Genomic DNA, 15583 nt, shown 5'->3' with positions numbered 1-15583 from the left:
GCCCTTTTTGTCACGCCCCTTTGGCCACGCCCCTTCCCCATTTGTCCACGCCCCTTTGGCCACGCCCCCTTTGGCCACGCCCCCTTTCCCCACTTTGGCCACGCCCCCTTTTCTCCCCTTTGGCCATGCCCCTTTCCCCCCTTTGGCCACGCCCCCTTTTCCCCTCGCCGCCGGGGAATATTTGGATCGCCCGGGCCCCCCCCTTTGGCCATGCCCCCTTCCCCCTTTTGGCCACGCCCCCTCCCCCTTAGGCCACTTTTCCCCTCGCCGCCGGGGAAAAATTGGATCGGCCGGGCCCCCCCTTTGGCCACGCCCACTTTTCCCCTCGCCGACAGGGAAAAATTGGATCGGCCGGGCCCCCCTTTGGCCACGCCCACTTTTTTCCCTCGCCGACAGGGAAAAATTGGATCGGCCGGGCCCCCCCTTTGGCCACGCCCCCTTCCCCCCCTTTGGCCACGCCCCCTTCCCCACTTTTGGCCACGCCCCCTTTCCCCCTTTGGCCATGCTCCCTTTCCCCCTTTGGCCATGCCCCCTTAACCCCTTTGGCCACGCCCCCTTTCCCCCTTTGGCCACGCCCCCTTTCCCCCTTTGGCCATGCCCCCTTTCCCCCCTTTGGCCATGCCCCCTTTCCCCCCTTTGGCCACGCCCCTTTTCCCCTCGCCGCCGGGGGAAAATTGGATTGGTCCGGGCTTCCCCCTTTGGCCACGCCCCCTTTCCCCCTTTGGACACGCCCCCTTTTCCCCTCGCCGACGGGGAAAAATTGGATCAGCCGGGCCCCCCCCTTTGGCCACGCCCACTTTTCCCCTCGCCGCCGGGAAAAATTGGATCGGCCGGGCACCCCCTTTTGCCATGCCCCCTTCCCCCTTTTGGCCACGCCCCCTCCCCCCTTTGGCCACACCCATTTTTCCCCTCGCCGCCGGGGAGAAATTGGATCGGCCGGGCCCCCCCTTTGGCCACGCCCACTTTTCCCCTCGCCGACAGGGAAAAATTGGATCGGCCGGGCCCCCCTTTGGCCACGCCCACTTTTCCCCTCGCCGCCGGGGAGAAATTGGATCGGCCGGGCCCCCCCTTTGGCCACGCCCACTTTTCCCCTCGCCGACAGGGAAAAATTGGATCGGCCGGGCCCCCCCTTTGGCCACGCCCCCTTCCCCACCTTTGGCCATGCCCCCTGCCCCCTTTGGCCACGCCCCCTTCCCCCCTTTGGCAATGCCCCCTTTCCCCCTCGCCGCCGGGAAAAAATTGGATCGGCCGGGGTCCCCCCTTTGGCCACACCCACTTTTCCTCTCGCTGCCGGGGAAAAATTGGATCGGCCAGGCCCACCCTTTGGCCACGCCCCCTTTCCCCCCTTTGGCCACGCCCCTTTTCCCCTCGCCGCCGGGGGAAAATTGGTTGGTCCGGGCTCCCCCCTTTGACCACGCCCCCTCCCCCTTTGGCCACGCCCCCTCCCCCTTTGGCCACGCCCCCTCCCCCTTTGGCCATGCCCCTTGCCCCCTTTGGCCACGCCCCCTTTGGCCACGCCCCTTCCCTTTTGATCATGCCCCTTCCCCCCTTTGGCCACGCCCCCTTCCCCCTTTGGCCACGCCCCCTGCCCCCTTCCTCTGGTGGCCACGCCCCTTTCTCCTTTGGCCATGCCTCCTTTGGCCAATGCTCCTTTCTCCCCTTTGGCCACGCCCCCCTGTGCCTACGCCCCCTTCCCCCTTTGACCACGCCCCCTTGCCCCCTTCCCCCCGTTGGCCACGCCCCCTTTGGCCACGCCCTTTTTGGCCACGGCCCCTTTCCCTCCCTTTGGTCACGCCCCTTTGGCCACGCCCCTCTGGCCACGCCCCCTTTCCCTTTGGCAACGCCTCCTTTCCCCTTTGGCCACGCCCCCTTTTCTCCCCTTTGGCCATGCCCCTTTCCCCATCTTTGGCCACACACCCTTTCCCCCTCTTTGGCCACTCCCCCTTTTCCCTTCGCCGCCGGGGAAAAATTGGATCGGCCGGGCCCCCCTTTGGCCACGCCCCCTTTTCCCCTCGCCGCCGGGGAAAAATTGGATCGGCCGGGCCCCCCCCTTTGGCCACTTTTCCCCTTGGCCACGCCCCCTTTCCCCCGTTGGCCATGCCCCCTTTGGCCATGCCCCCTTTCCCTCCCTTTTGTCATGCCCCCTTTGGCCACTCCCCCTTCCCCCCTATGGCCACGCCCCCTTCCCCCTTTGGCCATGCCCCCTATGGCCACGCCCCATTCCCCCTTTGGCCACGCCCCCTTTGGCAACGTCCCCTTGCCCCATTTCCCCCTTTCCCATTTGGCCACGCCCCCATCCCCTTTGGTCACGTCCCCTCCCCTTTGGCCACGCCCCCTTCCCCTGTGGCCACGCCCCCTTTCCCCACTTTGGCCACGCCCCCTTTTCTCCCCTTTGGCCATGCCCCTTTCCCTCCCTTTGGTCACGCCCCCTGGCCACGCCCCCTTCCCCCTTTGGCCACGCCCCTTTTCCCCCTTTGGCCACGCCCTTTTTGTCACGCCCCTTTGGCCACGCCCCTTCCCCATTTGTCCACGCCCCTTTGGCCACGCCCACTTTGGCCAAGCCCCCTTTTCTCCCCTTTGGCCATGCCCCTTTCCCCCCTTTGGCCATGCCCCCTTCCCCCTTTTGGCCACGCCCCCTCCCCTCGCCGCCGGGGAAAAATTGGATCGGCCGGGCCCCCCCCTTTGGCCACTTTTCCCCTTGGCCACTCCCCCTTTCCCCCGTTGGCCACGCCCCCTTTGGCCATGCCCCCTTTCCCTCCTTTTTGTCACGCCCCCCTTTGGCCACGCCCCCTTCCCCCTATGGCCACGCCCCCTTTGGCCACGCCCCCTTGCCCCTTTTCCCCCTTTCCCATTTGGCCACGCCCCTTTCCCATTTGGCCACGCCCCCATCCCCTTTGGTCACGCCCCCTCCCCTTTGGCCACGCCCCCTTTGGTCACGCCCCCTGCCCCTGTGGTCACGCCCCCTTCCCCCTTTGGCCACGCCCCTTTCCCCCTTTGGCCACGCCCCTTTTCCCCCTTTGGCCACGCCCCTTTTGTCACGCCCCTTTGGCCACGCCCCTTCCCCATTTGGCCACGCCCCCTTTGGCCACGCCCCCTTTCCCCACTTTGGCCACGCCCCCTTTCCCCACTTTGGCCACGCCCCCTTTTCCCCCTTTGGCCACGCCCCTTCCCCCCTTTGGCCACGCCCTTTTTGTCACGCCCCTTTGCCCACGCCCCTTCCCCATTTGTCCACGCCCCTTTGGCCACGCCCCCTTTCCCCACTTTGGCCACGCCCCCTTTTCTCCCCTTTGGCCATGCCCCTTTCCCCCCTTTGGCCACGCCCCCTTTTCCCCTCGCCGCCGGGGAATATTTGGATCGCCCGGGCCCCCCCCTTTGGCCATGCCCCCTTCCCCCTTTTGGCCACGCCCCCTCCCCCTTAGGCCACTTTTCCCCTCGCCGCCGGGGAAAAATTGGATCGGCCGGGCCCCCCCTTTGGCCACGCCCACTTTTCCCCTCGCCGACAGGGAAAAATTGGATCGGCCGGGCCCCCCTTTGGCCACGCCCACTTTTCCCCTCGCCGACAGGGAAAAATTGGATCGGCCGGGCCCCCCCTTTGGCCACGCCCCCTTCCCCCCCTTTGGCCACGCCCCCTTCCCCACCTTTGGCCACGCCCCCTTTCCCCCTTTGGCCATGCTCCCTTTCCCCCTTTGGCCATGCCCCCTTAACCCCTTTGGCCACGCCCCCTTTCCCCCTTTGGCCACGCCCCCTTTCCCCCTTTGGCCATGCCCCCTTTCCCCCCTTTGGCCATGCCCCCTTTCCCCCCTTTGGCCACGCCCCTTTTCCCCTCGCCGCCGGGGGAAAATTGGATTGGTCCGGGCTTCCCCCTTTGGCCACGCCCCCTTTCCCCCTTTGGACACGCCCCCTTTTCCCCTCGCCGACGGGGAAAAATTGGATCAGCCGGGCCCCCCCCTTTGGCCACGCCCACTTTTCCCCTCGCCGCCGGGAAAAATTGGATCGGCCGGGCACCCCCTTTTGCCATGCCCCCTTCCCCCTTTTGGCCACGCCCCCTCCCCCCTTTGGCCACACCCATTTTTCCCCTCGCCGCCGGGGAGAAATTGGATCGGCCGGGCCCCCCCTTTGGCCACGCCCACTTTTCCCCTCGCCGACAGGGAAAAATTGGATCGGCCGGGCCCCCCTTTGGCCACGCCCACTTTTCCCCTCGCCACTGGCGAAAAATTGAATTGGCCGGGCCCCCCCTTTGGCCACGCCCCCTTCCCCACCTTTGGCCATGCCCCCTGCCCCCTTTGGCCACGCCCCCTTCCCCCCTTTGGCAATGCCCCCTTTCCCCCTCGCCGCCGGGAAAAAATTGGATCGGCCGGGGTCCCCCCTTTGGCCACACCCACTTTTCCTCTCGCTGCCGGGGAAAAATTGGATCGGCCAGGCCCACCCTTTGGCCACGCCCCCTTTCCCCCCTTTGGCCACGCCCCTTTTCCCCTCGCCGCCGGGGGAAAATTGGTTGGTCCGGGCTCCCCCCTTTGACCACGCCCCCTTTCCCCCTTTGGCCACGCCCCCTCCCCCTTTGGCCACGCCCCCTCCCCCTTTGGCCATGCCCCTTGCCCCCTTTGGCCACGCCCCCTTTGGCCACGCCCCTTCCCTTTTGATCATGCCCCTTCCCCCCTTTGGCCACGCCCCCTTCCCCCTTTGGCCACGCCCCCTGCCCCCTTCCTCTGGTGGCCACGCCCCTTTCTCCTTTGGCCATGCCTCCTTTGGCCAATGCTCCTTTCTCCCCTTTGGCCACGCCCCCCTGTGCCTACGCCCCCTTCCCCCTTTGACCACGCCCCCTTGCCCCCTTCCCCCCGTTGGCCACGCCCCCTTTGGCCACGCCCTTTTTGGCCACGGCCCCTTTCCCTCCCTTTGGTCACGCCCCTTTGGTCACGCCCCTCTGGCCACGCCCCCTTTCCCTTTGGCAACGCCTCCTTTCCCCTTTGGCCACGCCCCCTTTTCTCCCCTTTGGCCATGCCCCTTTCCCCATCTTTGGCCACACACCCTTTCCCCCTCTTTGGCCACTCCCCCTTTTCCCTTCGCCGCCGGGGAAAAATTGGATCGGCCGGGCCCCCCTTTGGCCACGCCCCCTTTTCCCCTCGCCGCCGGGGAAAAATTGGATCGGCCGGGCCCCCCCCTTTGGCCACTTTTCCCCTTGGCCACGCCCCCTTTCCCCCGTTGGCCATGCCCCCTTTGGCCATGCCCCCTTTCCCTCCCTTTTGTCACGCCCCCTTTGGCCACTCCCCCTTCCCCCCTATGGCCACGCCCCCTTCCCCCTTTGGCCATGCCCCCTATGGCCACGCCCCATTCCCCCTTTGGCCACGCCCCCTTTGGCAACGTCCCCTTGCCCCATTTCCCCCTTTCCCATTTGGCCACGCCCCCATCCCCTTTGGTCACGCCCCCTCCCCTTGGGCCACGCCCCCTTCCCCTGTGGCCACGCCCCCTTTCCCCACTTTGGCCACGCCCCCTTTTCTCCCCTTTGGCCATGCCCCTTTCCCTCCCTTTGGTCACGCCCCCTGGCCACGCCCCCTTCCCCCTTTGGCCACGCCCCTTTTCCCCCTTTGGCCACGCCCTTTTTGTCACGCCCCTTTGGCCACGCCCCTTCCCCATTTGTCCACGCCCCTTTGGCCATGCCCCCTTCCCCCTTTTGGCCACGCCCCCTCCCCTCGCCGCCGGGGAAAAATTGGATCGGCCGGGCCCCCCCCTTTGGCCACTTTTCCCCTTGGCCACGCCCCCTTTCCCCCGTTGGCCACGCCCCCTTTGGCCACGCCCCCTTTCCCCCGTTGGCCACGCCCCCTTTGGCCATGCCCCCTTTCCCTCCTTTTTGTCACGCCCCCTTTGGCCACGCCCCCTTCCCCCTATGGCCACGCCCCCTTTGGCCACGCCCCCTTGCCCCTTTTCCCCCTTTCCCCTTTGGCCACGCCCCCTTTCCCATTTGGCCACGCCCCCATCCCCTTTGGTCACGCCCCCTCCCCTTTGGCCACGCCCCCTTTGGTCACGCCCCCTGCCCCTGTGGTCACGCCCCCTTCCCCCTTTGGCCACGCCCCTTTCCCCCTTTGGCCACGCCCCTTTTCCCCCTTTGGCCACGCCCCTTTTGTCACGCCCCTTTGGCCACGCCCCTTCCCCATTTGGCCACGCCCCCTTTGGCCACGCCCCCTTTCCCCACTTTGGCCACGCCCCCTTTCCCCACTTTGGCCACGCCCCCTTTTCCCCCTTTGGCCACGCCCCTTCCCCCCTTTGGCCACGCCCTTTTTGTCACGCCCCTTTGCCCACGCCCCTTCCCCATTTGTCCACGCCCCTTTGGCCACGCCCCCTTTCCCCACTTTGGCCACGCCCCCTTTTCTCCCCTTTGGCCATGCCCCTTTCCCCCCTTTGGCCACGCCCCCTTTTCCCCTCGCCGCCGGGGAATATTTGGATCGCCCGGGCCCCCCCCTTTGGCCATGCCCCCTTCCCCCTTTTGGCCACGCCCCCTCCCCCTTAGGCCACTTTTCCCCTCGCCGCCGGGGAAAAATTGGATCGGCCGGGCCCCCCCTTTGGCCACGCCCACTTTTCCCCTCGCCGACAGGGAAAAATTGGATCGGCCGGGCCCCCCTTTGGCCACGCCCACTTTTCCCCTCGCCGACAGGGAAAAATTGGATCGGCCGGGCCCCCCCTTTGGCCACGCCCCCTTCCCCCCCTTTGGCCACGCCCCCTTCCCCACCTTTGGCCACGCCCCCTTTCCCCCTTTGGCCATGCTCCCTTTCCCCCTTTGGCCATGCCCCCTTAACCCCTTTGGCCACGCCCCCTTTCCCCCTTTGGCCACGCCCCCTTTCCCCCTTTGGCCATGCCCCCTTTCCCCCCTTTGGCCATGCCCCCTTTCCCCCCTTTGGCCACGCCCCTTTTCCCCTCGCCGCCGGGGGAAAATTGGATTGGTCCGGGCTTCCCCCTTTGGCCACGCCCCCTTTCCCCCTTTGGACACGCCCCCTTTTCCCCTCGCCGACGGGGAAAAATTGGATCAGCCGGGCCCCCCCTTTGGCCATGCCCCCTTCCCCCTTTTGGCCACGCCCCCTCCCCCCTTTGGCCACGCCCCCTTTTCCCCTCGCCGCCGGGGAAAAATTGGATTGGCCGGGCCCTCCCCTTTGGCCACACCCATTTTTCCCCTCGCCGACAGGGAAAAATTGGATCGGCCGGGCCCCCCTTTGGCCACGCCCACTTTTCCCCTCGCCACTGGCGAAAAATTGAATTGGCCGGGCCCCCCCTTTGGCCACGCCCCCTTCCCCACCTTTGGCCATGCCCCCTGCCCCCTTTGGCCACGCCCCCTTCCCCCCTTTGGCAATGCCCCCTTTCCCCCTCGCCGCCGGGAAAAAATTGGATCGGCCGGGGTCCCCCCTTTGGCCACACCCACTTTTCCTCTCGCTGCCGGGGAAAAATTGGATCGGCCAGGCCCACCCTTTGGCCACGCCCCCTTCCCCCCTTTGGCCACGCCCCTTTTCCCCTCGCCGCCGGGGGAAAATTGGTTGGTCCGGGCTCCCCCCTTTGACCACGCCCCCTTTCCCCCTTTGGCCATGCCCCCTTTTCCCCTCGCCGACGGGGAAAAATTGGATCAGCCGGGCCCCCCCTTTGGCCACGCCCACTTTTCCCCTCGCCGCCAGGGAAAAATTGGATCGGCCGGGCCCCCTCTTTGGCCACGCCCCCTTACCCCCTTCCCCCCTTTGGCCACACCCCCTTCCCCCTTTGGCCACACCCCCTTATTCCCCTTTGGCCACGCCCCCTTTTTCCCTAGCCGACTTGGAAAAATTGGATCGTCCGGGGCCCCCCCTTTGGCCACGCCCCCTTTTCCCTCCTTTGGCCACGCCTCCTTCCCCCAATTGAGCCACGCCCCCTTTTCCCTCCTTTGGCCATGCCCCGTTTCCCCTCGCGGCCGGGGAAAAATTGGATCGGCCGGGCCCCCCCCTTTGGCCATGCCCACTTTTCCCCTCACCATCGGGGAAAAATTGGTTCGGTCGGGCCCCCCCTTTGGCCACGCCCCCTTTTCCCCCTTTGGCAACGCCCCCTTTTCCCCTCGCCGCCAGGGAAAAATTGCATCGGCCGGGCCCCCCCCTTTGGCCACTTTTCCCCTTGGCCACGCCCCCTTTCCCCCGTTGGCCACGCCCCCTTTGGCCACGCCCCCTTTGGCCATGCCCCCTTTCCTTCCCTTTTGTCACGACCCCTTTGGCCATGCCCCCTTCCGCCACGCCCCCTTCCCCCTATGGCCATGCCCCCTTTGGCTACGCCCCCTTCCCCCTTTGGCATCGCCCCCTTTCCCCCTTTGGCCACGCCCCCTTCCCCTGTGGCCACGCCCCCTTTCCCTTGTGGCCACGCCCCCCTTTGGCCACGCCTCCTTTGGCCACGCCCCTTTTCCCCTTTGGCCACGCCCCTTTCCCCTTTGGTCACGCCCCCTTTGGCCACGCCCCTTCCCCCTTTGGTCACGCCCCCTTTGGCCACGCCCCTTTCCCTTTGGCAACGCCCCGTTCCCCCGTTGGCCACGCCCCCTTTGGCCACGCCCCCTTTGGCCACGCCCCCTTTGGCCACGCCCCCTTTGGCCACGCCCCCTTTGGCCACGCCCCCTTTGGCCACGCCCCTTTCCCTTTGGCCGCGCCCCTTTCCCTTTGGCAACGCCCCTTTCCCTTTGGCAACGCCCCTTTCCCTTTGGCAACGCCCCTTTCCCTTTGGCAACGCCCCTTTCCCTTTGGCCACGCCCCTTTCCCTTTGGCCACGCCCCTTTCCCTTTGGCCACGCCCCTTCCCCCGTTGGCCACGCCACCTTTGGCCACGCCCCCTCCCCCTTTGGCCACGCCCCCTTTGGTCACGCCCCTTCCCCTTTTGACCACGCCCCTTCCCGCTTTGGCCACGCCCCTTTGGCCACGCCCCTTCCCCCTTTGGCCACGCCTCCTGTGGCCACGCCCCTTCCCCCTTTGGCCACTCCCCTTTGGCAACGCCCCCTTTCCCCCTTTGGCCACGCCCCCTTCCCCCTTTGGCCACGCCCCCTTTGGCCATACCCCATTTGGCATCACCCCTTTTCCCCCTTTGGCCATGCCCCTTTGGCCACGCCCCCTTTCCCCTTTGGCCACGCCCCCTTTTCCCCTCGCCGCCGGGGAAAAATTGGATCGGCCGGGCCCCCCCCTTTGGCCACTTTTCCCCTTGGCCACGCCCCCTTTCCCCCGTTGGCCACGCCCCCTTTGGCCATGCCCCCATACCCTCCCTTTTGTCACGCCCCCCTTTGGCCACGCCCCCTTCCCCCCTATGGCCACGCCCCCTTCCCCCTTTGGCCATGCCCCCTATGGCCACGCCCCATTCCCCCTTTGGCCACGCCCCCTTTGGCAACGCCCCCTTGCCCCTTTTCCCCCTTTCCCCTTTGGCCACGCCCCCATCCCCTTTGGTCACGCCCCCTCCCCTTTGGCCACGCCCCTTCCCCTTTGGCCACGCCCCCTTTGGCCACGCCCCCTGCCCCTGTGGTCACGCCCCCTTCCCCCTTTGGCCACGCCCCTTTTCCCCCTTTGGCCACGCTCCTTTTCCCCCTTTGGCCACGCCCCTTTTGTCACGCCCCTTTGGCCACACCCCTTCCCCATTTGGCCACGCCCCCTTTGGCTACGCCCCCTTTTCTCCCCTTTGGCCATGCCCCTTTCCCTCCCTTTGGTCACGCCCCCCTGGCCACGCCCCCTTCCCCCTCTGGCCACGCCCCTTTTCCCCCTTTGGCCACACCCTTTTTGTCACGCCCCTTTGGCCTCGCCCCTTCCCCATTTGTCCACGCCCCTTTGGCCACGCCCCCTTTGGCCATGCCCCCTTTCCCCACTTTGGCCACGCCCCCTTTTCTCCCCTTTGGCCATGCCCCTTTCCCCCCTTTGGCCACGCCCCCTTTTCCCCTCGCTGCCGGGGAATATTTGGATCGCCCGGGCCCCCCCCTTTGGCCACGCCCCCTTTTCCCCTCGCCGACAGGGAAAAATTGGATCGGCCGGGCCCCCCTTTGGCCACGCCCCCTTCCCCACCTTTGGCCACGCCCCCTTTCCCCCTTTGGCCATGCTCCCTTTCCCCCTTTGGCCATGCCCCCTTAACCCCTTTGGCCACGCCCCCTTTCCCCCTTTGGCCACGCCCCCTTTCCCCCTTTGGCCATGCCCCCTTTCCCCCCTTTGGCCACGCCCCTTTTCCCCTCGCCGCCGGGGGAAAATTGGATTGGTCCGGGCTTCCCCCTTTGGCCACGCCCCCTTTCCCCCTTTGGACACGCCCCCTTTTCCCCTCGCCGACGGGGAAAAATTGGATCAGCCGGGCCCCCCCCTTTGGCCACGCCCACTTTTCCCCTCGCCGCCGGGAAAAATTGGATCGGCCGGGCCCCCCCCTTTTGCCTTGCCCCCTCCCCCCTTTGGCCACGCCCCCTTTCCCCCCTTTGGCCACGCCCCCTTTTCCCCTCGCCGCCGGGGAAAAATTGGATTGGCCGGGCCCTCCCCTTTTGCCACACCCATTTTTCCCCTCGCCGCCGGGGAGAAATTGGATCGGCCGGGCCCCCCCTTTGGCCACGCCCACTTTTCCCCTCGCCGACAGGGAAAAATTGGATTGGCCGGGCCCTCCCCTTTTGCCACACCCATTTTTCCCCTCGCCACCGGCGAAAAATTGAATCGGCCGGGCCCCCCCTTTGGCCACGCCCCCTTTCCCACCTTTGGCCACGCCCCCTGCCCCCTTTGGCCACGCCCCCTTCCCCCCGTTGGCAATGCCCCCTTTCCCCCTCGCCGCCGGGAAAAAATTGGATCGGCCAGGATCCCCCCTTTGACCACGCCCCCTTTCCCCCTTTGGCCATGCCCCCTTTTCCCCTCGCCGACGGGGAAAAATTGGATCAGCCGGGCCCCCCCTTTGGCCACGCCCACTTTTCCCCTCGCCGCCAGGGAAAAATTGGATCGGCCGGGCCCCCTCTTTGGCCACGCCCCCTTCCCCCCTTTGGCCACACTCCCTTCCCCCCTTTGGCCACACCCCCTTATTCCCCTTTGGCCACGCCCCCTTTTTCCCTAGCCGACTTGGAAAAATTGGATCGTCCGGGGCCCCCCCTTTGGCCACGCCCCCTTTTCCCTCCTTTGGCCACGCCTCCTTCCCCCAATTGAGCCACGCCCCCTTTTCCCTCCTTTGGCCATGCCCCGTTTCCCCTCGCGGCCGGGGAAAAATTGGATCGGCCGGGCCCCCCCCTTTGGCCATGCCCACTTTTCCCCTCGCCATCGGGGAAAAATTGGTTCGGTCGGGCCCCCCCTTTGGCCACGCCCCCTTTTCCCCCTTTGGCCACGCCCCCTTTTCCCCTCGCCGCCAGGGAAAAATTGCATCGGCCGGGCCCCCCCCTTTGGCCACTTTTCCCCTTGGCCACGCCCCCTTTCCCCCGTTGGCCACGCCCCCTTTGGCCATGCCCCCTTTCCTTCCCTTTTGTCACGACCCCTTTGGCCATGCCCCCTTCCGCCACGCCCCCTTCCCCCTATGGCCCACGCCCCCTTCCCCCCTTTGGCCATGCCCCCTTTGGCTATGCCCCCTTCCCCCTTTGGCATCGCCCCCTTTCCCCCTTTGGCCACGCCCCATTCCACTGTGGCCACGCCCCCTTTCCCCTTTGGCCCCGCCCCCTTTGGCCACGCCTCCTTTGGACACGCCCCTTCCCCCTTTGGCCACGCCCCTTTTCCCCTTTGGCCACGCCCCTTTCCCCTTTGGCCACGCCCCTTTTGTCACGCCCCTTTGGCCACGCCCATTCCCCCTTTGGCCACGCCCCTTTCCCTTTGGCCACGCCCCCTTTGGCCACGCCCCTTTCCCTTTGGCAACGCCCCGTTCCCCCGTTGGCCACGCCCCTTTGGCCACGCCCCCTTTGGCCGCGCCCCCTTTGGCAACGCCCCTTTCCCTTTGGCAACGCCCCTTTCCCTTTGGCAACGCCCCTTCCCCCGTTGGCCACGCCACCTTTGGCCACGCCCCCTTTGGCCACGCCCCCTTTGGCCACGCCCCTTCCCCTTTTGACCACGCCCCTTCCCCCTTTGGCCACGCCCCTTTGGCCACGCCCCCTTCCCCCTTTGGCCACGCATCCTGTGGCCACGCCCCCTTCCCCCCTTTGGCCACTCCCCTTTGGCAACGCCCCCTTTCCCCCTTTGGCCACGCCCCCTTTGGCCATACCCCATTTGGCATCACCCCTTTTCCCCCTTTGGCCATGCCCCTTTGGCCACGCCCCCTTTCCCCTTTGGCCACGCCCCCTTTCCCCTTTGGCCACGCCCCCTTTGGCCACGCCCCCTTTGGCCACGCCCCTTCCCCTCTGGCCACACCCCCTCCCCCTGTGGTCACGCCCCCTTTTCCCCCCTTTGACCACGCCCCCTTTGGCCACGCCCTTTTTGGCCACTGCCCCTTTCCCTCCCTTTGGTCACGCCCCCTTGGCCACGCCCCATTCCCCCTTTGGACACGCCCCTTTCCCCCTTTGGCCACACGCATTTGGTCACGCCCCTTTGACCACGCCCCTTCCCCCTTTGGCCACGCCCCCTTTGGTCACGCCCCCTTTCCCTTTGGCAACGCCCGCTTTCCCCTTTGGCCACGCCCCCTTTCCCCTTTGGCCACGCCCCCTTTTCTCTCCATTGGCCATGCCCCTTTCCCCATCTTTGGCTACGCCCCCTTTCCCCCTCGCCGCCGGGGAAAAATTGGATCGGCCGGGCCCCCCTTTGGCCACGCCCACTTTTCCCCTCGCCGCCGGGGAAAAATTGGATCGCCGGGCCCCCCCTTTGGCCACGCCCCCTTTCCCCCGTTGGCCACGCCCCCTTTGGCAAGGCCCCGTTTCTCCCCTTTGGCCACGCCCCCTGTGGCCATGCCCCCTTCCCCCTTTGGCCACGCCCCTTTGGCAACGCCCCCTTTTCCCCTTTGGCCACGCCCCCTTCCCCCTTTGGCCACGCCCCTTCCCCTTTGTCCACGCCCCCTTCCCCTATGGCCATGCCCCCTCCCCCTTTGGTCACGCCCCTTCCTCCTCTGGTCACGCCCCCACGCCCCTTTTGGCCACGCCCCCTCCCCCTGTGGTCACGCCCCCTTCCCCCTTTGGCCACGCCCCCTTTGGCCACGCCCCCTTTGGCCACGCCCCCTTTGGCCACGCCCCCTTTGGCCACGCCCCCTTTGGCCACGCCCTCTTTCCCTTTGGCCACGCCCCCTTCCCCCCTTTGGCCACGCCCCCTTTTCCCCCCTTTGGCCACGCCCCCTTGTCCCCTCGCCGCCGGGGAAAAATTTGAACGTCCGGGCCCCCCTTTGGCCACTTTTCCCCTCACCGCCGGGAAAAATTTGATCGGCTGGGCCCCCCCTTTGGCCATGCCCCCTTCCCCCCTTTGGCCACGCCCCCTTCCCCCTTTTGGCCACGCCCCCTTTCCCCCTTGCCGCCAGGGAAAAATTGGATCGGCCGGGCCCTCCCCTTTGGCCACACACATTTTTCCCCTCGCCGCCGGGGAAAAATTGGATCGGCTGGGCCCCCCCTTTGGCCACGCCCACTTTTCCCCTCGCCGACGGGGAAAAATTGGATCGTCCGGGCCCCCCTTTGGCCACGCCCACTTTTCCCCTCGCCACCGGCGAAAAATTGAATCGGCCGGGCCCCCCTTTGGCCACGCCCCCTTCCCCACCTTTGGCCACGCCCCCTGCCCCCTTTGGCCACGCCCCCTCCCCCTCTGGTCACGCCCCCTCCCCCCTTTGGCCACGCCCCCTTTGGCCACGCCCCCTCCCCCTGTGGTCACGCCCCCTCCCCCTGTGGTCATGCCCCCTTCACCCTTTGGCCACGCCTCCTTTGGCCACGCCCTTTTTGGCCACGGCCCCTTTCCCTCCCTTTGGTCATGCCCCCCTTGGCCACGCCCCCTTCCCCCTTTGGCCACGCCCCTTTTCCCCCTTTGGTCACACCCTTTTGTCACGCCCCTTTGGCCACGCCCCTTCCCCCTTTGGCCACGCCCCCTTTGGCCACGCCCCCTTTCACTTTGGCCACGCCCCCTTCCCCCCTTTGGCCACGCCCCCTTTGGCCACGCCCCTTCCCCCTTTTGGCCACGACCCCTTCCCCTTTGGCCACGCCCCCTTTCCCCCCTTTGGCCACGCCCCCTTTTCCCCTCGCCGCCAGGGAAAAATTGGATCGGCCGGGCCCTCCCCTTTGGCCACACCCATTTTTCCCCTCGCCGACGGGGAAAAATTGGATCGGCCGGGCCCCCCTTTGGCCACGCCCACTTTTCCCCTCGCCACCGGCGAAAAATTGAATCGTCCGGGCCCCCCCTTTGGCCACGCCCCCTTCCCCACCTTTGGCCATGCCCCCTGCCCCCTTTGGCCACGCCCCCTTTCCCCCTTTGGCCATACCCCCTTTGGCCACGCCTCTTCCGCCTTTGGCCACGCCCCCTTCCCCCCTTTGGCCATGCCCCTTTTCCCCCTTTGGCCACGCCCCTTTTCCCCCTTTGGCCATGCCCCTTTTCCCCTTTGGCCACGCCCCCTTTACCCCTTTGGCCACGCCACCTTTCGCCACGCCCACCTTTGGCCACGCCCCTTTCCCTCTTTTGCCGCACCCACCTTTGGCCACGCCCCTTTCCCTCTTTTGCCGCACCCACCTTTGGCCACGCCCCTCTGGCCAAGCCCCCTTCCCTCTTTGGCCACGCCCCCTTTGGCCACGCCCCCTTTGGCCACGCCCCCTTTGGCCACGCCCCCTTTGGCCACGCCCCCTTTGGCCACGCCCCCTTTGGCCACGCCCCTTTCCCCTCTGGCCACGCCCCTTTCCCCTTTGGCCACGCCCCTTCCCCCTTGGGCCACGCCCCCTTTGGCATCGCCCCTTTTCCCCCTTTGGCCACGCCCCTTTCGCCACGCCCCCTTTCCCTTTGGCCACGCCCCCTTTCCCTTTGGCCACGCCCCCTTTGGCCACGCCCCCTTTGGCCACGCCCCCTTTGGCCACGCCCCTTCCCCCTCTGGCCATTCCCCTTCCCCTTTGCCACGCCCCCTTTCTTCCTTTTCTCCCCTTTGGCCATGCCCCTTTTCCCCCTTTGGCCACGCCCCTTTTCCCCTTTGGCCACGCCCCCTTTTCCCTCCTTTGGCCACGCCCCCTTCCCCCTTTGGTCACGCCCCCTTACCCCTTTGGCCACGCCCCCTTACCCCTTTGGCCACGCCCCCTTCCCCCCTTTGGCCACGCCCCCTTCCCCCCTTTGGCCACGCTCCTTTCGCCCTTTTGCCACGCCCCTTTGGCCATGCCCCCTTCCCCCTTTGGCCACACCCCCTTCCCCCTTTGGCCACGCCCCCTTCCCCCCTTTGGCCACACCCCCTTCCCCCTTTGGTCACGCCCCCTTACCCCTTTGGCCACGCCCCCTTCCCCCTTTGGCCACGCTCCTTTCCCCCTTTCGCCACGCCCCTTTGGCCATGCCCCCTTCCCCCCTTTTGCCACGCCCCCTTATTCCCCTTTGGCCACGCCCCCTTATTCCCCTTTGGCCACGCCCCCTTTTCCCCTCGCCGACTTGAAAAAATTGGATCGCCCGGGCCCCCCCTTTGGCCACGCCCACTTTTCCTCTCGCCGCCGGGGAAAAATTGGATCGGCCAGGGCCCCCCCTTTGGCCACGCCC

This window comes from Pelobates fuscus, unplaced genomic scaffold, assembly GCF_036172605.1.
Source record: "Pelobates fuscus isolate aPelFus1 unplaced genomic scaffold, aPelFus1.pri scaffold_32, whole genome shotgun sequence".
In the NCBI taxonomy this organism is placed as follows: Eukaryota; Metazoa; Chordata; class Amphibia; order Anura; family Pelobatidae; genus Pelobates; species Pelobates fuscus.
The sequence above is the reverse complement of the archived record's forward strand: the minus strand, read 5'-3'. Positions refer to the sequence as shown.